This window comes from Equus asinus, chromosome 7 (assembly GCF_041296235.1).
Source record: "Equus asinus isolate D_3611 breed Donkey chromosome 7, EquAss-T2T_v2, whole genome shotgun sequence".
Taxonomy (NCBI): domain Eukaryota; kingdom Metazoa; phylum Chordata; class Mammalia; order Perissodactyla; family Equidae; genus Equus; species Equus asinus.
Window position 1 is genome coordinate 33,229,027 of NC_091796.1, and position 23,214 is coordinate 33,252,240.

At 36.9% G+C, this 23,214-nt stretch overlaps 1 long non-coding RNA gene across 1 annotated transcript; it reads right to left on the reverse strand.

Moving 5' to 3' along the window:
* Positions 1–1,306: 1,306 nt before the first annotated feature.
* LOC139045767 (uncharacterized) lies at positions 1,307–5,468 on the reverse strand. Its single transcript, XR_011504856.1, has 3 exons — positions 5,355–5,468; positions 4,921–4,988; positions 1,307–4,362 (listed from the first exon to the last, which is right to left on the reverse strand). It is a non-coding gene; the product is annotated as an uncharacterized lncRNA (long non-coding RNA).
* Between the last annotated feature and the right edge of the window lie 17,746 nt (positions 5,469–23,214).

Consider the following 23,214-nt stretch of genomic DNA (forward strand, 5'->3'; position numbering starts at 1 on the left):
AAGTGGTTCTCTATTCCTACTATTCCAGGATTGAATTTTTTGTTGTTGTGGAAATGTAAAAAATCATAAGCTGAAAAGTGGAAAACCTACCTAAAATTGTTGTCCTGCTACCCAGGCAAATTGTTTAGACTTTCTGAACTTCACTATTGTTATCTACATAATGAAGAATCAAAATACAAGACTTATACCATGGGTACTAAGAGTGCTAAATTTAGAGTTACTATTGCTTCATCACTCTCATTCAGACCTCTCATTTTTTTAATTCAATGTATATCTAATCAAGTTTCTCTTCCATTTTCATTGCTCCTGTTCTCTGTCTACAAACCTGACTCCCCATGTTTCTACGTCTTATTAAATTGAATCTATTATTATTGCATCCTTGGGAAATTAAATTAGCTTCCACACTGGATTCCCTGGTTCTTTTAGTCTCTGTCTATTTAAACCAGCTTATGTACCTTATGTCATTACTCTTGTCAAGAGGATTCTCTTGCTTATAGGATAAAATTAAAATCTATAAATTGGATTCAAATCCTTCTAAGGTGCATTGTTCCTCTCCACATTTTCCAAAATGACTCTTATACAAATATGTCCCAACCCTAAAGAAACCCACATGCTCTTATTTTTTATGAAAATATTCTCAATTATATCTTTCTGCAAATTGAAGTCCTTTTCCATTGATTAAGCGAAGTCTTTACTGATAAGGAACTTCATCCAAGAAAACTATTTCAATCCCTTGAATTCTTATGGCAATGATTCTCTCTTGCCCTAGTTTCACACTGTTAACCTACAGGAAATAATTGATATCCAGTATCATTTCTGGACACATAATGTTGATGGTTGGTTTTGAGCATTGATACGTGACAAAACAAGTAGTTAATGCTTTTTTTATGTGATAACAGCTCCCTACGACATACTGCTTTATAGATTACAAAAATATAGATTTTATTTAAACAATACATTTTACCTGATGGTAATACGCTATTACCCTTTGTTAGATGAAGAAACTGAGCTTCAGAGAAGTTACAAATCCTTGGTTTTCCCAAGGATTCACAGCTGGTAAAGGAGAGTCAACGCCTGAATGCAGATCTCCTCCCTGATAAACTTTGCCTACTGCTAAGCATCATTCTTTCATCTTCTTTACCTCTCTTGAAATACATAGCTGTTTGAGGATGCTTGCATGTGTTTTTGCAGGTGAATAAGATGTAGGCAGACAATGTCCACACTTAAAGTAAATCTCACCAATTATTTACACCACAATACAAATGAGTTTATTAAATTTTTCATTAGAGCAAGTTGTGAGGAAGAAGTTACAAAGCACCAGGAGAGGCAGAAAGAAGTGGTTTGATGGAATAGAATAAAATATTTAGGAAGGAAGGGAAAATGGGAGACGCTGGAAGAGACTCTTTGCTTTAGCCTTGAGCTGGCAAAATTTCACCACTAATAATACAAAATGGTGCCGTGAAATCAAGAGGGTGACCTAGACAAATCTTCTTGTCAAATGGTATGTTTTTCCCGTTCAATACATCATCTCTGGCTCTTTATTTTCTCTCAAATAAATTCTCTCGGAGAAAACACACATTCTAGAAAATAAAATGTTCAAGCTACAAAATGACATCTCAATTACTTGCTCATTCAATCATTCTTACAAGTAAAACAAAATTGATCAATAATGTTTGCTGTAGTGTGCCCCATTAAGCAGCTTTTCTTCCTACTATATCTCCATAAAGCTTTCTATTTCCAAAAGGACAAGGATTGAAAGAATAATAACAAATATATGTCAAGAAGGAGAGTATATGGTATGTTAAATCTGTTTATGCTAATCTTAGTTTATCCTTTCCAAAGTGAATGAAATGAAATTTTGAGAGCATCCACTTCATGACCTTAATTCCCACTCTGGAAGTTGTCTTTCCTGGGATGCATTTGGGTGAGAACATAGTTATTGACTTGATATACCAGATGTTCAATTTGCTCTTGGTTTCTATAGTCTTTTTATATTAATTTTGGCTAGTCATTTTGACTGTTTACTTATGTACATAATTTAGGGTTTTCTATTCCCTCCCCCTTCTCCTAACATCATTTGCTGCAATTTTAGCTATGATTTTGCATACATATCAAGAAGTAAATCTAAACTTGGTAAGTGATACAAAAATAATTTTCTTTTTCATCCTTTCCCTTTTTCCCTTTCCTTTGGCATTCTATCCACACACAACATATATTCTTTAATATGGTTTTGAAAAGAAAACAATAACAGCAAGGGATGATCTTTTAATTGACTTTTATAACTCTAGTGAATGAGAAGATATTATCTACCAAGCATTCATTCTCCTTTCATTATTTTTCTGTTCTTTCTCTCTTCCACCTTTTTCTCATCCCATTTTTCTCTCTTTCTTTTGCGACTATGAGTTTCTAAAGGTCAGTAATCCCAGTAGCAGTTATATAGTATATGCTCAAGAACTGATTGCTGAATCAGAGAATGAATTATATACTGTAACATCCCATTGGCTCCTTTGCAATTGGTTTCCAACCTTTATTAACCTCTTCTTTTCCCTTGTAATTTTATAAGCTCTATGAGAACTTTATATTTAACATGATTTCTATTTATTGGGTACATATACTGTGACAAGTACTGAGGATATAGCAATTAAAAAAACAGTTAATAACCTTTGCTATCACGTTACTTTCATTCCAATGAGGAGAGAGAAAAAAAGTTGAAATTAACAAGTAAAATATACAGTACGTAAGCTGAATATAAATGTAAAGGACAAAAACAGGAAAAATGGAGAGGGGGTTTTGAAGGGGCCTGCAATTTAAGGTGTTGAATGAAGTCTTCACTAAGAAGGTGCCAGTTTCAAAAGGACTCGAAGAAGGTGAGGGAGTGAGCCATGCTATTTAAGGAGGATACAGCAACACCAAAGACATGTGGCATGAGTCCGGCTGGCAAATATGAGAAAAATCAAGGGGTCAATATGGCTGGAGTGGAGTAAGCAAAGGAGAGTTTAGTCAATGAGTGATTTTCTCAGTGATAAAGCCTGCTTTAGTTGGCTAGGACTGCCATAGCAAAATACCATAGGCTGGGGGTTTTAAACAGCAGAGATGTATTTTCTCACAGTTCTGGAGGTTGGCAAGTCCAAATCGAGGTGCTGGCTGGTTCGGATACTGGTAAGTGCTCTTTTCCTTGTTTGCAGACAGCTGCCTTCTCACTGTGTCCTTACATGGCAGAGAGAAGAAGCACGAGAGAGCTCCCTGGCCTCTCTCCTTATAAGGCCACCAATCCTATCTTATCAGAACCCCACCCTTATGACTTGACTTAACTGTAATTACCAATTTATAGGCCCTGTCTCCAAATACAATCACAATGAGGGTTAGAGCTTGATCCTATAGTGCCTTATCCAGCACATACTCCTGTGTTGTATTTCTTATACGTATTCCTTGGTTCTCCCTGCCAAAGTGCACAGTCCTTAAGAAATACTTTTCGGTTTTTTCCTAACAACCACAGTGCCCAGGCTAGGGCTTAGTTCACAGTAGAAGGTAAATAAATGCCTTTAGTATAGTGATACCTTCTTGTTCCTTTCTTCATTAGGAAAGCTTTTTTAGCGAGGATATAGTATAATATTCATAAAATACAATTAAAGCTCTAAATGTGTTTTGAATCTCATATATGCGTATTCCCATGTACATTTGTGTGTACATATAACACAAAAACAGCTATGACAGAAGCAAAATGTTTATATATAAGATAATTTTGCTGCCCAAGATATTATGGTGATCATTCCAAAATTGTGTTTTCCAAGGACAAGTTTGGATAAATAAAAATGCTCCGTGAATATTCAGCTGTGCTTTTGGATTGAAATTTCTACTGTTCTGAACAGATCCCAAGAGTATTTCTACATTTAAGGTTCTAATACATCTTGAAAGTCTAGCTCACTGTAGAGAAGAGAGCTTGATTTGCTGATTTTCTTAAGGCAGGCACATAAGCTAAGTCAAAAATATCTTCTGGAGAAATAGTTGTGTTATAGGCATGTTTTACGCTTTGAGCGTTTTTATAGAGTTAAATCTTTTCACTTTCTAAATATGGAAGAATCATCCTTATCATTTGTTAAATCAAGCAGATATAGCATGAGCCCATAAATATATTTTATAATTTATAAAGAGCATACCATTTGTTAGATTCCCAAATCTAATAATATTGAAGCTACCAAACTGGTTCCCAGAAGAAAATGATAATAAATGATAGTTCATTAACGTAGCCAAAGTTGCTAGAGATGGTTTGACTTGAAAACAGGAAACAGATTGAAATCCTTATTAAAATACAGTTGAGTGACTTTGAGAAAGTCATTTGTCTCTTTCCTTGAGATGCTGTATCTGGAAAGAAAATGGGAAATGATTAACATAATGTGTGAAATAACATTTAGTAAATTGAACAATGCTATTCAAACTAAGGTATTTTAAAAGCCATCTGAAGTAGGAATCTCACCTTCAATATCCTTAATACTGTTACTGATGCTGTTACCCTGTTACTGTTGGGAAGGGAAAGAATTCAATCTATGATTTAAATACAGACCCTAAAAATGGAAGTTTGTACATACTAAAATGTAAAGGTTCAACTTGTTTTTTTCTCCTTTGAAATTGACTACTGGTAGAGAAAGTCATTGCTCATTGAAAAATTCCATATAAACTTTGATTTTTTTAATTTCTGAATTTCCCTTGGGCAGTAGGAAGAGGATTGGACAGACATCTGGAATCACCCGTTATCTTAGCTATGATTTGGCATATCCCAGGATGGTCCATATTAACATATCCCTGGATGGCAGAAGTTATCATATGCCTTCATAGCATAACTTGCATATTTTGGAAGGCATTTCTGAGAACAGATTTTTTCGACAATGAACATGCCAAAGGCTTGACATGAAAAGTACTTACGCCTAATGTCTGTCATTCTCTCTCTGCCAGTTCATCTTTCCTGGGCTGGCCCTCTGCCACACTGGCACCTGAAATGCAGCAAACAATGTCGTTGGATGCTGAAGGTGTGACCGTAAGTTGTGGTTATCTTCCAAGCAATTACCATATGGTGTGCAATTCAGCTCTTCATCTCCTTGTTTGATGGGAGAATAATAACAATGACAATAATGCCATTTAATAATGTATTTTATGTTTATGGACTATTTCATTCCCATATTTTTGTGTCTTTGAATAAATTGATGCAAGGGGAACTTAGACACCATTAAAGCTTAGTCACTTCTCCAGAGTGGGAGGCTGTTGTATATAAAACAATTCTAAAGCAGGCCTGATGAAGAAACAAGGGAGATTAGCATATTGAAACAGGATTAAGGAGAAATTTAAGAAAAATAAATTACCAAGTGAAGCATGCCTTTATACAAAGCAGGCCCTGTGTCCAAGCTTCTGTTTTTTCTCCATCATTCATAAGAAATATTTTGTGAAGTGTCTGTAGAACAAAATAGAGAAAGAAAAGCCTTCTGGAGGTAAGTTGCCCTCATAAATATGCATTGGGCTCTCTACTAGACCTCAAATTCAATGTCTACGACTGTCAAATTTATGAAACTGGATCACCATTTTCACAAAATTTCAAACCAGGAGATCACTGTACCCAACTCATAGGAGATTGAGTCAAGTCTGAGATGTCACTCAAAGTTTATGCAACCAATAAACATTTACTGAATACCAATGTGTTGAAGATTTAGTGATTATATAAGTTTTAGTTCCTGCAATCAAGGATTTTGCATCATCATGATGGAGACTGAAAATTAAATCAAGGATTATGATCCCACACAAGAAGGGCTGTGGTAGAGCGTATTGCAAGTGGGGCATCTCTGAAGTCTTCCTGGAGAAGATGATTACCGTGCTGTATTTTATAATGAAAATTAGAGTTAATCGCATAAGAGAAGAGAATGGATTTTTACACACAGCAAACAACATGCCTATACAGTCATGCATCACTTAACGATGGAGGTACATTTCGAGAACTGTGTCATTAGGTGATTTTGTTGCTGTGCGAACATCACATAATGTCTTACACCAAACCTGGATGGTATAGTGTACTACACATCTAGGCTATATGGTACTAATCTTAGGGGACCACCATCCTATATGCAGTTTGCTGTTGACTGAAACATCATGATGCCGTGCATGACTGTAGTTATGGAGGATTGATCTCCACTACATATTTAGGAAACTAAAAGAATCAGATAGAATAAAATATGTGATTTGTTTTTAAATATTCAATCTTTTTAAATTTTATTTAATTAATTAATTTTTTGCTGAGGAAGATTCACCCTGAGCTAACGTCTGTGCCAATCTTCCTCTATTTTGTATGTGGGTTGCTGCCACAGCATGGCCACCAACAAGTGGTGTAGATCCATGCCCAGGAACCAAACCGAGGCTGCCGAAGTGAAGCATGCCAAACTTAACCATGGGGCCAGCCCCATTTTTGATTTTTAAAAGAGCTCTATCAAATGGAAAGCACAGGCATTCTTTTCCCCATTTTATGGAAGAGGACATGAGATTCAAGAGGCTAAGTTACTTTTTCAAATTAAGCCATAATGGAGAGGAAGATCTGGTCCTAGAAGAGTGGCCTTCAGGTTTTCCATTTAGCACTCTGTGCACACACTACCTTGTACAAATTTATACTTCACAAGGAAGATGGACTATGATAAAGGAATGCAGGATGATTAGTTTGTACAATGGGAACAAACTTTTGAGAAATCTCTAGAGAAGAATATGCACCCTCTCCCTATTGAAATCTGCTGAGAATTTCTTCCTTTCCTACATAGCCATTGTTTATTTATATTTTCCTCTTTATGTGTAAAAATTAATTTCAGTGAAGCCCTTCATATATTTAAGCACTGATAAATAACACTATAGCTCTCTCCACCAAATGATCCAAATTATACATTCAATACAATTTCTTAAAATATTATTAAACAACTTCTATGTACAAAATATTTTGAAGTTACTAGGGAAAGTGTATGAGAAAGTAACAAATATGAGTATGGAACTATCCCTTCCTGTAGTAGCTGATAGTCTAGTAAGGAATACTAACTCACAGAGAACTCTAAGTAAAGACAGAATAAGTACAAACAGCATAAAGGTACTCTGGGGATTCAAGGAAAGATGATTCTAAATTCATTGTGAGGATACATGGAAGATTTCTTAGAGGAGAAACAGTTTATGCTGTAATCTAAGGGATAGCCATAATTTTTTTTATTTTTTGCTGAGGAAGATTTGCCCTGAGCTAACATCTGTTGCCTGTCTTCCTCTTTTTGCTTGAGGAACATTCACCCTAAGCCAATAGCTGTGCCAGTCTTGCTCTATTTTGTATGTGGGTCACCACCACAGCATGGCCACCAACAAGTGATGTAGGTCCTCACCTGAGAACTGAACCCAGTCGCTGAAGTGGAATGTGCCAAACTTAACCACTAGGCCATGGATAGCCATAATTTTAGTAGATGTTATGGGGTCAGAATAGTTGCAGAGAGAGTGCACAAAGTGAAGAAAAGAAAAAGATCAAGAAAGCCTAGAATACACTGCATAAATAGAGTTAGTGAGACCAATGGTGATAGATCCACCTGGAAAGCTCAGAAATTGTAGAGATGTTTATATTCAAAACAATTACTAGGAATTTATATCTATGGTCATATTAAAATTTACTTATTATTTTCCTTCCCATTATATGTATATGTCTGCATATCTGTGTGTGTGTATATATATGTGAGTGTGTGTATATGTATGTAGGTAGATAAGTGTTATATTTTATACACATATACACATAAAACAGAGAGAGAAAGAGTTTTAATATGAATTCTATCATTTATAGATGGGTGAATTAATGTCAGAATAATTAAGGGGTTTATACAAACTTATACAGGTAGTCAGCAACAAAAACAGGCTGTAAACCAAGTATGAATTATCCAGATTTGGATGGCATTGTGCACAGGAAAAAGTCCTCAAAGTGCTGTAGAAGCTCTTCTCAAATTCATCTGAATTTACATTTCTGGTCTCATCTTCTCTCAACACACTCAACCTTCTTCTCATAATGAACTCTCAGTGTTACTGAGCCACCCAGACCTGTTTTAAAAACCTTCAAGCCATTGCACGTGCTGTCCTTCTTCTGGGAAGTTCTTCTCTGGACAGACATTCACGTATATGCAGCCAGTTTTATGAAAGAATGACCTGTGATGCAAAAACAGCTCTGAAGCCAGCTGCACAGGGTGGGATGGGAATGGGGTGGGCAAATCTTGAAGCGGGTGATATATGGATCCTACCATGAAATTTATTTATTTATGTAGTTATAATTTATAACCTGCTTACTTCCAGAAAGGATTTGAGTCAGCTAGCTAAAAGTTAAAATACTTGCAAAAATCCTATTTTGAAGTTCTTTGATGTGAAAATTATACTGCACAAGTTGGCACACCAAGAGTTTCTCGTCTAATTTCTGCCTCCATGTCTGATCCATTTCAGCAGTGCAATTGCTTGATGATTTTTTTTTTTAAGCAAATTTAACTGAACAACTCACACTCTCAGAAATGCTTTGATTTTGCTTTGGTTTGTGCTCAGGGCAAAGATTTCTGGCTCTAGTTTTCCCATCCACCATCGTGAATTCACTTCAAATAAAATGCAAGAGGAAATCAATGTCCAGTGTCTTGGCTGAAAATGAAATGAAAACAAACATTCAGGATGCACTGAGCATGCAGGTTTCTGTAACTAAACTTGATCAAAGGACTAAATGTGAGGAAGCGGGCAGAGTCTATTTTTCTTCATTAGGAAAGGCCCAAGGGCTAATAATTAGGAAGCTGGGATAGTCCTCTTCAGTGCTGGCCCTAACATTTAGTGCATGAGATGAGAGATCTTGTTTCCCAAAAAGTGTTTCTCTGTGTATTGGTCACTTTGTGATGCCTTAAATCTCTCTCTTCATGCTTTTCTTCCCTCCTTCCTCTCAAAATTCAGTTAAGGTTATTGAGGGCCCTCTGTAATATGCTATTCCAGGAAGTAAACTTGTAATGCCTTATAATGAAGAAAATTAAAACCTGGATTAATTTTTGTAGTAAATTCTGTAACAATTTAGGTACTTAACATAAAATGTATCTGTGGTTATTATATTTAAAAAGAAAAGCATTCGATAAGAAGGAGAGCTTTAGAATGATTCCCTCAGACTGAGACACCCAAAAGGAAAAGAAAAATAACCAATCACCGTTGAAAAGTTAAAGAGCAATTCGGGATTTTTAAGCTTGTCAGAGGAAGAGGTGAGGAGTCAGAAAATATCTGAAAGAGGTAAGAGACCTGGAGGACAGAGGCCAGAAGATTGAAAGGAGCTCTGAAAAAGTCACTTGAATCTGAATCTGAGTTAAAATAATAAATCCTGCTAACAAGTCTTTGGTTCTTGATTTCAGATTTTTTTGCAGTGAGAAATAATCTTCTGAGTTCCTATCTAATCCACTTGTGCATTCTGTTTTCTGGGCTAGGCGTTGGGTTTTAATTCACTTCCAAACATTCAGGCCAAACTACCAAAATGTGTCTTTGCTGAATGAATTTTATGCCTCTAAACTTTCATTCATTTCACAGTTTGTTCCACATAAGCCTGTGTTTTTAAAGCTTTTACTTTTCCATCTTCTAAGGGGAATTATAGAAGAGAAAATAAAAAATGCTGAGAAAAGCTTTGTTGGTTTAGGTTAGAAAAAATAAGGAGGAGGTAAAGCCAACTTGGACTAGAGTTGAGGAAGAGAAATAAGAGATGGAGCGGAAGTAGATTGTGAGAAAGTGTAGGCAGAAAGGTGAAAACATTCTTTGGGGCATTTGTTGTGTGTTGAATTTAACTCCCACTTTGATATGCTTCTAAAAGACTTCCACAAAGATTTCCATTGTATCTCAGTATTTTTTGGAAGTCATACTTTGTGTTTTATTACTGCATCACCATACAGATCTAATAGCTTTGAGTAGAAGAGACACAGTTCCTGACCTTATGGAATTTGAGGTACAAATGACAATGATCATCTGCATGAATATAATGACAAAGTGTCATTAAAGTTTTCAGCCCTTTATGGTCATCATCTCATTAATATGCTCTGTAATTTTTCTCATTACTGTCTGGATCTATATTGTCTTTAAGGCTCTATCAATCTGAGGGAAATGCTCAAAGAACAGAGTCAGAGAGTGTAAGCCCTCTCTATTCCCAGCATACCTTCTCTGTATCTTATCTATTGTCAATAGAGACAAAGATTTTAAAATCTGAAGATGAATCATCTTGATTTCAACTCTTGAATTCTTATCTTTACTCCCAGGATTAAAACACCCACTCCAGTGCATGATATTACCACTTAGGTTTGTCCACAGCTATTAAGTAAATTACCCATAGCACTGGAAAATGAGTAGCGTGAAACATACAAACTCTATATTCAACTGTCCCATTAGCTGTGCCTTGACTCTCAACAATCATGGTCTCAACCAGATGGCAAATGCTCCATAACATGTGCTAATTGGTAATAATAGTAATGGCCAGCACAGAGCACTTACTAGGCGTCAAACCCTACTCTGAGCATTTTCAATATACTAACTCATTAAATTCTCCTAACAATCCTATGAGGTAGGTTTATTACCACCATTTTGCAGATGGTGAAAATGAGGCAAAGAGAGCCTTAAAAACTTGCATATAGTCACACAGCTAATGAGAGAGCCAGCATTCAAACCCAGGTTTTGTGGCTCTCTATTAGTTTTTATGATTAAATTCATTCCCTTACTAATACATCAGTTGATGTTGAGATCATCCTCACTCCTATTCTGAGGACAGGCAGTCAGTTGGATTCATATGTGCTAATGTGTTTAATGGAGAATCTTGGTTATGATTAGTCCCCTTCTCCCAAATAACCATTTGTCCCCTCTTTATATTTCAATAACGGCCTCTCGGAGACCTTTTATATTAGGTTCAGAGTTGGCAGGAGCACCTTAATGCAGTTTCCTCATTTGAATCCTTCTCACAACCAGCTAGTGAGGTGGGTACAAATACCCCTTTTTTTTGTCAGAAATAAGGCCTAAATATCAGAAAGTTTACATGTTACCCTTGGTCACAGAGCTGTTCTGTGCTGTAGCCTGGAATCACACCACATTTTTTTTATTGTTGTTCTTGGGCTCTACTATAGTTTGCATCTTTGCCCCCAACAATTTATGTGTTGAAATCTTAATACCCAAGGCGATGGTATTTGGAGATGGGGTTTTTGAGAGGTGATTAGATCATGAAGGTGGAGCCTTCATGAACAGAATTAGTGTCCTTATAAAGGAAAGTTGAAAGAGCTCTCTTGCCCCTTCCACCACGTGAAGTTATAGAAAAAACATGGGTGTCTAGGAAGTGGACTCTCACCAGACACCAGATATGCCAGCATCTTGATGTTGGACTTTTTAGGCTCCAAAACTATAGGCAATAAATTTTTATTGCTTGTAATCCACCTTATTTATGGTATTTTGTTAGAGTAGTCCAAAGGGACTAAGGCTATTTCTGCCATATCATATCAAGAACTTAAAATCTTGGAAATGTCCTAGTTAAAAACTGGCAGAAGACAAAAACAATAATTAAATGTGTGGCAAATATTACAGGTAAAATTTGTTTTTACTTAGCTCAGCCCCAAGTATTTAGCCCTAAAATGAGGATAGATCTCAAACATGACTGTAAGTTTTTTCTTCACAAAGGAACTTTGCTACAATAATGAACTGAAGTATAAATTATCTCAATTGACTGAATCAAATTATAATAATGTGGTGGTAATAAGTTGATAGGACTGAGTGAAGCAAATTTTAAGAATATCATCAGTAAAACCTTCCGGGCCCAGCTAGTAAAATATAAGCAGAAGGCAACTTCCATGAATGTTTGATTAGCAAACAACAGGAAATTTTTGTGCATACTTTTCAGGTGACAAGATAAATCAGCATTTGTTGTGTGATAGCATCTTCATCCGTGACCATACCTCTTATAAAACCCACAGCATTTTCAACTAAGGACATAATACTGACCCTTAAGAAAATGATTTGAGACTTTTTCAATCCTTCATTACTTGATTAATTTATAAATAAATATTTTTATCTGTTTAGTGATTTTGAGACACAGATGTCTTAATAAATTCTACCACATCTGTTAACCTCCCTATCCTCTGTATTTTGGTTCTAAAAATAAAGAAATAGAACTGGTCCCTTTACCATCAAAACTGAGGAATTCAAAAGTACTTGAGATATAAAAGATATGTTACTTTTTATGCTCAGATTTAACTGAAACAAGCATGAAATTGAATTAATTCTCCATTTTGTTTTGAGGGTGTGTGTGCAATGTGCTTGACTACAGAAACGATGATGTAATTAGATTTGTGGTTTAGCATTTTCAAAGAATTTTATTTGATAGATACACATAAATATATACAAAAGAATTTTGCATAAATAAGGGTAAAAGAAAATTACAGTAGCTGAGTCAAGCAAATATATTTAAGCAATTATGATACAAGTTAAAATTAAATTAATTGATTTATCTTAAAGTTAGAATGATATTGTAACATATTTTTGAATAAGAGAAATATAAACATAGATTGCAAGTGATTATTTTGGCATGTTTAGTAGTTTCAAAAAGAAGAAAATTCAGTTTGGACCACAGAGATTACCTTTTGTGATTCAAGGACAGGGTGGCTCAGAGACAGGGTGAAGTTAACAAAACTTTCTTTGAAAAAAAGAGAAGACAGAGGAGTATAGTAAGTTAGATCTGCATAGTAGAAGCTGCTGAATAATTTTACTTTAAAATAGTAAGATGTCTTATCAATGATACTCAAAGACACTAAGTAACTGACACATCACTTCATCGCACATTGAATAGGCCTGGCTTCAAACGCAGTATTACATTGGTTAAATGAAGCTTGTTATAGGAAAATAACAGTGGTCAAAGCTGCTATTTGGGGTTTCAACAATAAAGGAGCAGAAAGGTAATACATAGGCTGATTTTCTCTACTCTACCTCATGCTGAATAAAAGCTACACCCACCAGCTGTCCTTTGTGGCTATGTGGAAATTATAGTTGAATTTTCTCATGAGTCCTTGCCTTTCAACCACTAATACACTTAATTCTGGTTAGATTAGAAAATTTAGTGCAGGACTGGTTTGAGAGTCTGTGTGTGTGTGTGCACGCACACTGAAAGGGGTTGTGTGAGTGGAACTGATATGAGGATCAGCTGGTGAGGTATGACATGGCAAGAAGGAAAATAGAAATGGAAACGAGGGTAAAGAGGTTCTGTAGCTTGGGATATAGACAGAAGCAGAGCCCTCCAGGTTTCCTGTGAAATTACAAGCAGCAAGAGAAAATAGAGAAGGAAGAACTCAAACTGGTGGAAATGGCATTGCCGAGTGTCGCCTTGGTGCTACCTCCAAGGACACGTTTACCAAGCCCCTTCTTCATTGAGCTGCAGCAGCCAATGACCTCACCAGCTCTGGCATAACAAAGGATTGCTGGATTAGCTATTTTGACTGCATTGATCAGCAAATTCAATACAACACTAGCTTATCTGACTTTTAACAACTCCCCCACCACAATTGACCAGTGTTTTAGCTGGAGTGACTGGTCTTGTCTGTTAAAATTGCTGAACCAGCAACGATGGTCAAATTTTTCCAAAAGCTTGAGAGAGGTTGTGGATATCTCAGTATGACAGATTTGTACCACAAATGAGTCTTGTTAAAGAGATGAGAGTATTTTTACAAGACTCAATTAGTAAGACTCTGTTAAGATTTGCTTTTAGAGTAAGATGGAGGAATGCCCAGGTTTCCGGTCAAACACATTAGATCAGATCGTGTACCCAGAGACACAGTCTGCCTGACAGGAGAAGCGTAGCTATAGGATGAGCTATCAAAATCAAAAGGAAATTCATCTGAGCTGTCAGTCATTTACAAATACTGATCAAAGTCAGGAACTCTTTTTTTTGTTCCGTGGGAGCAGGACTGGTTTTGTGGGCTTACACAGGACCCCACACTCAGAAGGGTCTCACACTTGGTTTAATGTTCTACTATTGCCATTTTGAAATTCTTAATATTTCTTTTTTGTGTGTATGAGGAAGATTGTCCCTTAACTAACATGTGTGACAATCTTCCCTCACTTTGTATCAGGGACGCTGCCACAGCATGACTTAATGAGCACTGCATAGGTCCACGTCTGGGATCCAAACCTGTGAATCCTGGGCTGCAGAAGCAGAGTGCACAAACTTAACCAGTACACCACTGGATGAACTCCAGAAATTCTTAATACTTTTTCAACAAGAGACTCCACATTTTCATTTTGCCCTGGGCTCCATAAATTTCCATAGTTGGTTTTGCAGAAGGGAGCTATTGGAAGTATGGGAAAAGAAGATGTTGACATTGAAGCCATGTCTAATTTCAAATTACAGTTTCTAAAACTATAGAGTCAACTTCAAAATCTATACCACTCCCTCCCAGGCCTAGCCACTTAAATATGCTTATAACAGTAAAGAACTCCCTGGGCTTATTTTTACTATGTTCTTCTGATTCGTGCATGAGGGGAAAAACAAAACAGAAATTATGAATGTAAAATTTCATTCAAATCTTCCCCTTAAACTTTGAATAGCAGCATTTCTTTGTCTGGCAGAATACCAGAGATAAAGTTACACAACCTGGACAGTTTACATTCGCTTTCCTTCTACCAAGCAGGGAAACTGGTTATTGCGTTTTCTAGAAGATTGAATTGTTATAATTACACTGCATGTTTTAATAATATGTAAATAGCTCCCAGTTTTGGCAGACATTTATCTCTGTTTTATTCTCAAGAGTTTGTGAGTATTGTTCTACCTAAGAACACATTAGGTAGCGTGATGTGGGAATGTTGGGGAGTCCTTGGGAAGAGTTGCTCCTTGACATACTAAACACACCAGACGTCATTCACTGAAAATAACAAATGCAATCACTTGACTGTCTTTATTTTCATGACTCTAGGAAAGTCACTTTCATTGTCAACCTAGACTATGTTTTTATCAGATTTAAAGAACCCAATTATTAACATTTTTCTCTGTGAATGAGGGTAAAGAAACTGATTTTTGTTTTAAGTAAGGGAGTTAAAATTTACCTTTTCTTTATCTGAAGACCAAAAGAAAGCTTTTCTCATCCCCACGTTAAAAAACAATAACAAAAACTTCATTCTCTTGATTTTATTTCCGAAGCTTCTTCTGAACTTTCCAGTCCCTGTTATTCCAACTGCCATCATTTTGGTCCCAGCCAGTCATATCTAACCTAGGCTGTTGGTTAAAATTGGTGTCTTTTCCTTCAGTGCCCCTTCTCTCTAAGTTATATGTGGTTACTAAGCCACAAATCTGATTGGGCAACTTCCCTATTAAAGCTGCACTTCCAGCAGCTTCCTGCTCTGCTTGTAATACAATCCAAACTCCTCAGTTTTGTAACTGATCCCTATTTACTTCCTGGTCCTCATCTTTTATCATTAGGACTTTCTCGTTGTACTTTCCTGTCTTAATAAAACACTTACAGTTTCCCAACTGTGTCATACATTTTTTCCTTGTTCATAAACGATTCAAGGTTTTTGTCAATGTTGTTTCCCTTTTGCATCTCACATCCACCCTCCAAATGTGTTTCATGGATGTTTTCTCTCCAAGTCTGATATTCATGCATTCATTCAACTAATACTAATTAAGCCTTTCATTTCCTAGAACTTTTAGAGGCCCTGGTTTTACACTGGAGAAGGCAAAGTCCTTGTTTCATAGAGCTTATATTCTAGTAATTAAGGATTGATATAATAAAAAAATTAATATAATAATGTCTGGTAGTGATTACTGATATGAAAAAACCTACATCAATCAAAATAGAAGGTGATATTTTAGACTGATGACCAAGACAGATTTTCTGAGATGATAACATGTAAGTCTGAATGTAGAAAATGTACCAATTAAAATAACAGAGAAATGAGCATTCCTGAAATAGGAAATAAGAAGAGAAGAGACCTAGAGGTGAAAACTGCAAGAATTCCTGTGTGGTCAGAGCAGAGTGGACACAGATAAGAAGGATTAGGGAATGTAACTGGGGATCAGATCATGAAGGAACTGGCAGGTCATGGAAAGGACTTTAAATCTAAGTCTGAAGCGTGATGGGAAATGACTGATGGGATGAGAGTGGGATCATCACATGACCTTTTTAGATTTTGGAAGATGCCTTTGGCTTCTCTCAGGTGAACATACTGTAGGGAAAAGAGTGGCAGCAGAGAAGCAAGCTAGGAATTAGAAATTCATTGCAGTAGTCCAGGGCAGAGATTCATGTGGCTCAGACAAGATGAGAGTAGTTATATTTGCAAGAGAATTCACTGATAGATTTGAAATGTAAGAAAACCAGGCATTATGGATGACTACAAGGTTTTTGCTTGATGAATAGGTAAATGATTGTAACATTTACTGAGGAAGAGATGAAAGATGGGAAAGATTTGTGGGTGGTGGAGTGAGATATTATATAGTTTTATAGTCATTACATAGTTTAGAACATGGAAAGTTTCATATGTTGTTGTAGAGACTGGCTAAATGCTCACCAAGCCCACCTCTTATTCCTAGGAACATAGGAATACTATATTATTCAGCCTCTTTGGCATCTAGGTTGAGACCATAAAATCAGAGAATAAGTGATGTAAGCCACTTCTGAGCTGTCTATCTTTGTGTCTCTGTTTCTTTATCTCTCTTCTGAACACCTGGAAGTGAAAGACTCACTATGGAAGAGACAAAGTATGGCAGAGGTCCTTATGGAAGACAGATACTCAGGAGGACCACCTGAATTTATGCTATATTATATTAATTAGAATCACAAACAAAGCATAAGCCCCACAGTAATATGACCAGGTAAAATTTAATGCAAAGAATTATTAACTTACAACAGAGAATCAGAGACACAAGAGTTTGGTTAGAAAGAATTAAGAGAATTATAAAGAATATAAGAATAGCAAATATAGGGAGTAGCTTCTATCCCTAGGGCTGAGACAGACCATCCAAGGAAGAGCCTTCCTCTTAGGACTAAGATCCAGAAGTACAGGAAAGGTCATGACTTTGGCTCACTGAATGTTAGAGATGTTACTCTGATGCTGCCCTGGCAGAATGTGGTGGAAATCCACTATTTGAACCTTGCCAGAAAGATGTTCTCTAGGGGGCCAGGAAAGGCTATTCACAGCACAGTATCTCACTGAAGGCACTTTGCTATTAAACCACCCAAGGGAGTTTCTGGGAGAAGCTCCAGGCTGCAGGGTGCTGCCGCTCACTATTCATATCGGTAGCCATATGCTGGAGAAGCCACTCACACTTCAGGAGATGAGCACAGGAAAAGCCATGGGCTCTGGCAAAAACCTGTTAAGAACTCATTGGAGTTCCAAAATTGCTTCCTTCTGCAATGTCTCTCTGGTGCCTTCAACTGACAAACTTAGCATCATACAAACTAGCAAAGGAAAAAATAAAAAAGGATCCAGTTCTATTTTCATAGATCAAGAAATTAAGTCAATTTGAAACTGAGAGAAAATAAATTGATAGTGAAACATTACTTCATTGTCTTCCTGCTTGCTTTGTTTCCAAGAAGAAGTTGCCTGTAAATCCTGCCTTGTCCCTCTGAATGCAATGTTCCTTTTTATGCTCTGATTGCCTTCAAGACACTTTCTTCATGTTTTGTTTTCAACAATGAGTAAGATATGCCTAGGAGGTTTTTTTGAGACTGGAGTGGTATTTTTCTTATCCTGCTTTGTGTTCTTGAGCTTCCAGATTTTGTAATTTGGGGTCTATCATTAATTTCGGAAAATTCTCAGACACACTTTCAAATGTTTTTTGACCTATTTTCTTTATTTTTCTGAGAATATAAACACATGTCTATTAGAGTATTTGATTTTGTACCACAACTCTTGGATGGTCTTTTTGCCTTTTCAAAAACAAGTTTTCAGGGATCTCATCAAGATGGCGGCATAAGCAGACTGAGCTTATCTCATCCCAAGAACACAACCAGGTTACAACTACTTTTGGAAAAATTCACCTGGAGAGAAAACTGAAAACTGGATAAAAAGAACCCCCACAACAAAGGACAGTCCTGACTAAGGTGGAAGAGGCAGAAATTCCTGCTGGAGAGGAAAAAACCCACCTTTGGGAACAGTGGAGCTTCTCAGCTGGCCAGGTGGGAGACACCCTAAGGTACACAACCCTCCCTGAAAGAGTGAGGTCTGGAGTGGGCCAATACTGCTATAAGCATCCTTCAAACTCAGCCCAACTGAGATGAGGGTCTCACTGTCTGGCTTTGCTGGCTATTAACTACAGCAAAGATACCCCTAGAAAAGCTATTGGTGGAAAGCCGAAAAGACCCAGGTCTTAAAGGGCCCACACACAAACTCACTCACTGCAGCAACCTAAAACCACCAGAGAGAAGGCTGACAGCCCTTTGGTGAAATAAGATTCACCTGGTGGGCTAAGGGGGCATCTTGGTGAGAGAAGGGACCTCTCAGGAGACTGAGACATTAGTGGGGGCCATTGTTCTGAACTGGTCTAGGCATGCTGACACAGATGCCTGGTGGGCGCCATTGAGGTTCATCCCTTGGCCTGTTAGCCCAGGGCTCTGCCACACCCACTAGAGCACAGATTTAATCCAGTTCAGCCTGCCCTAGGGACTGGCCCCACCTAACACTAAACCTTCAGGCTACTTTTCAGCCTGCATTGACTGGGTTCCTTGATCCTCTATAGGCAGGCAAGTGTGTCTGCCTCTGTGGGGAAGGGCCTGTGTGAGGACCAGGCAAACTGTGGGGGGCATTGGTGGAGAGATGGGGGCCTCTGCAGTGCAACATTGGGGTACACTCCAGGGGTTTGAGAAATGTGCATGGACTAGGACTGTGTTGATGGTGTGTGTGGTCCTGTGGGGGTTGAGGGTTATCAGCGCCAGAAGACCTGTGCTTCATAAATAGCCATAAAAAGGATCAGCCCCACCTTCCAAAGCCTGAAACACTTGAATGCTCCATGCGAAGGGCCAGCCCAACTCAGCAGTACTCCTAAGAGAACTGATAGTAGGCTTGCAGGCCTGAAGCCTATCACAACTGTAAGCCCCTGAGCCTAGCAACCAGCTACACTGGGCACCAACCCAAGTAAGAGGAAAACTACGATAGGAGTGTGCTGATAGACTGTGTAGCCAACATTGCTGAGGCTCCCCAAATTGGATTTACAAACAGTTGGTCAGGGAAGGAAAGATTAGACTCCCTGGGTACCTGCAATAGTAATAACCCTGCCACAGCAGAAGGACACAAGTAGCCCACAAAGGGGTCACTCCTGGATCTTCCGGACTGGTGACAAGAGGGAAGCACACTGCTGAGCCTCATAAGGCCACTTCTCCAAGATCAGGAGACATAGCTGACTCACCTAATACATAGAAATAAACAGAGAGAAAGAGGCATAATGAGGAGACAAAGGAATAATTTCCAAGCAAGGGAACAGGACAAAACCCCAGAAAAAGCACTAAATGAAAGAGAAACAAGCAACCTACTTGACAAAGAGTTAAAACAAAATATCATAAGGATGCTCACAGATATTGGGAGAAGAACACACTGAGCTCATCAGGAAAGAGCTGGAAGATATAAAAAAGTCAGACATGAAGAATACAGTACTGGAAATTAAAAATTCACTAGAGGGACTCAATAGCAGAGTAGATGAAGCAGAAGAATGGATCTGTGAGCTGGACAAAAGACTAGAGGAAATCACCCAAGCAGAACAGAAAAAAGAAAAAAGAATTAGACAGAATAAGAAGAGTCTAAGGGAAATCTGGGATAATATCAAGCATGCTAACATTTGGATTATAGGTATCCCAGAAGAAGAGGGAGACAAAAGGGCAGAAAATTTATTTGAAGAAATAATAGATGAAAATATTCCTAACCTGAGGCAGGAAACAGACATCCAAGTTCAGGAAGCACAGAGAGCTCCAAAAAAGATAAGTCCAAAGAGGCCCACACCAAGACATATTATAATTAAAATGTCCAAAATTAAAGATAAAGAGAGATACCTAAAAGTAGTAAGAGGAAGGCCACAAGTGACACACAAAGGGAAGCCCATAAGGCTATCAGCAGGCTTCTCAGTTAAGACCCTACAGGAGAGAAGAGAATGGCATGACGTATTTAAAGTGCTAAAAGGAAAAAACCTACAGCTAGGAATGCTCTATCCATCAAGGTTGTCATTCAGAATGGAGGGAAAGATAAAGAGCTTCCCAGACAAGCAAAAATTAAAGGAGTTTATCACCAAAAAAACAATTCTACAAGAAATGCTGAAGGGACTTATTTAAGTGGGAAAGTAACGACCACAAATAGACATTTAAAAAAATTATCATAAAAAACAAAACAGCAACAACAACAAAACCAGGCAATAAAATCACTTGTAAAGCTAAAAATATAGTAAAGGTATCAGATCAACTACTTGTGAAGATAATATGAAGGTTAAAAGACAAGTGTACTAAAATCACCTATTTCAATGATAAGAGGGTAATGGATAGACACACACTAAACAAAAGACTATATATAATGTAAAAAATATAAAATGTGGGAGGAGGCGAGTGAAAAAGTAGCGCTTTTAGAAAGAGGTCAAGCTAAAGAGTCTATCAACTCAATATAGACTGTTACATAGAATATTAAATAGGATCCTCATGGTAATCACAAATCAGAAACCTATAATAAGCAAGAAAAAAAGTAAGACAAAAGAAATCAAACCTATTACTAAAGATAGCCATCAAACCACAAGGGAAGAGAGCAAGAGAAAAAAACAGGAACAAAGAAGAACTACTAAAATACCCAGAAAAAAAGGTAACAAAATGGCAATAAATACATATTTATCAATAGCTACTTTAAATGTCAATGGACTAAATACTCCAATCAAATGCCATAGGACGGTCAATTGGGTAAAAAAGCAAGACCCCTGTATATGACGTATATAAGAGACACACTTCAGACATAAAGACACTCATAAACTGAAAGTGAAAGGATGGAAAAAGATATTGCATGCAAATGGCAACGAAAAGAAAGTGGGGGTAGGAATACTTATATCAGACAAAGTAGACTTTAAAACAAAAAGTGTAACAAGAGATAAAGATGGGTACTACATAATGATAAAGGGAACGAGCCAACAAGAAAATATAACACTTGTAAATATCTAGGCACCCAACAGAGGACAACATAAATATATAAAGCAATTATTGGCAGACATAAGAGGAGAAATAGACAGTAACACAATAATAGCAGGGGACTTTAACACTCCAGTTACACCAATGGATAGATCATCCAAACAGAAGATCAATAAGGAAACACTGGCATTAAGGACACATTAGATGAGATGGACTTAGTAGAAATATACAGAACATTCCATCCAAAAACAAAAGAATACATATACTTTTCAAATGCACATGGAACATTCTCCAGGATTGATCACATATTAGGCCACAAAACAAGTCTCAATAAATTTAAGAAGATTGAAATAATACCATGCATCTTTTCTGACCACAAAGGTATGAAACTAGAAATCAACTACAGGAAGAAAACCAGAAAAGTCACAAAAATGTGGAGATTAAACAAAATGCTACTTAACAATGATTGGGGTCAATGAAGAAATCAAAGGAGAAATCAAAAAATTCCTGGAGACATGAAAATGAAAATACAACATACCAGAATCTGTGGGATACAGCAAAAGTGGTTCTAAGAGGGAAGTTTATAGTAATTCAGGTCTACCTCAACAAAGAAGAAAAATCCCAAATAGACATAAAATTGCATCTAAAGGTACTGGAAAAAGAACAACAAATAAAGCCCCAAATCAGCAGAAGGAAGGAAATAATAAAAATCAGAGCAGAAATAAATGATATAGAGACTAAAAAAAAAAAAAAAAAAAAAAAATAGAAAAAATTAATGAAACCAAGAGCTGGTTCTTTGAAAAGATAAACAAAATTGGCAAACCCTTAGCTAAACTTACCAAGAAAAAAAGAGAGAAGGTTCAAATAAATAAAATCAGAAATGAAAGAAGAGAGATTACAACAGACATCTCAGAAATACAAAAGACAATAAGAGAATACTATGAAAAGTTATATGCCAACGAATTGGATAATCTAGAAGAAATGGATAAATTCTTAGAAACATGCAGCCTTCCAAAACCAGACCAAAAAGAAGCAGAAAATTTGAATAGACCGATCACCAGTAAGGAGATCAAAACAGCAATCAAAAACCTCCCAAAAAATAAAAGTCCAGGACCAGATGGCTTCCCTGGTGAATTCTACCAAACATGCAAAGAAGACTTAATACCTATCCTTCTCAAACTCTTCCAAAAGATTGAAGAGGAGGGGAGGCTTCCTAACCCCTTCTATGAAGCCAACATTATCCTGATACCAAAACCAGACAAGGACAACACAAAAAAAGAAAATTACAGGCCAATATCGCTGATGAACATTTCCACAAAATTCCTCAACAAAACACTAGCAAATCGAACAACACTACATTAAAAAGATCATACAACATGACCAAGTAGGTTTCATTCCAGGAATGCAGCGATGGTTCAACATCTGCAAATCTATCAACATGATACACCACATTAACAAAATGAAGAATAAAAATCACATGGTCATCTCAATAGATGCAGAGAAAGCATTTGACAAGATACAGCATCCATTTATAATAAAAGCTCTAAATAAAATGGGTATAGAAGGAAAATATCTCAACATAATAAAGGCCATATATGACAAACTCACTGCAAATATCATTTTCAATGGAGAAAAACTGAAAAATATCCCTTTAAGAACAGGAACCAGACAAGGATGCCCACTGTCACTACTCTTATTTAACATAGTATTGGAAGTCCTTGCCAGAGCAATCAGGCAAGAAAAAGAAATAAAAGGGATCCACATTGGAAAAGAAGAAGTGAAATTGTCACTCTTTGCAGATGACATGATTTTATATCTAGAAAACCCTATAGAATCCACTAAAAAACTTTTAGAAACAATAAAGGAATACAGTCAAGTCACAGGATACAAAATCAACGTAGAAAAATCAGTTGCATTTCTATACACTAACATCGAAGTGGCAGAAAGAGAAATTAAGAATACAATCCCATTTACAATTGCATCAAAAAGAATAAAATACCTAGGAATAAACTTAACCAAAGAGGTGAAAGATCTGTACACCAAAAACTATAAAACATTGTTGAAAGAAATC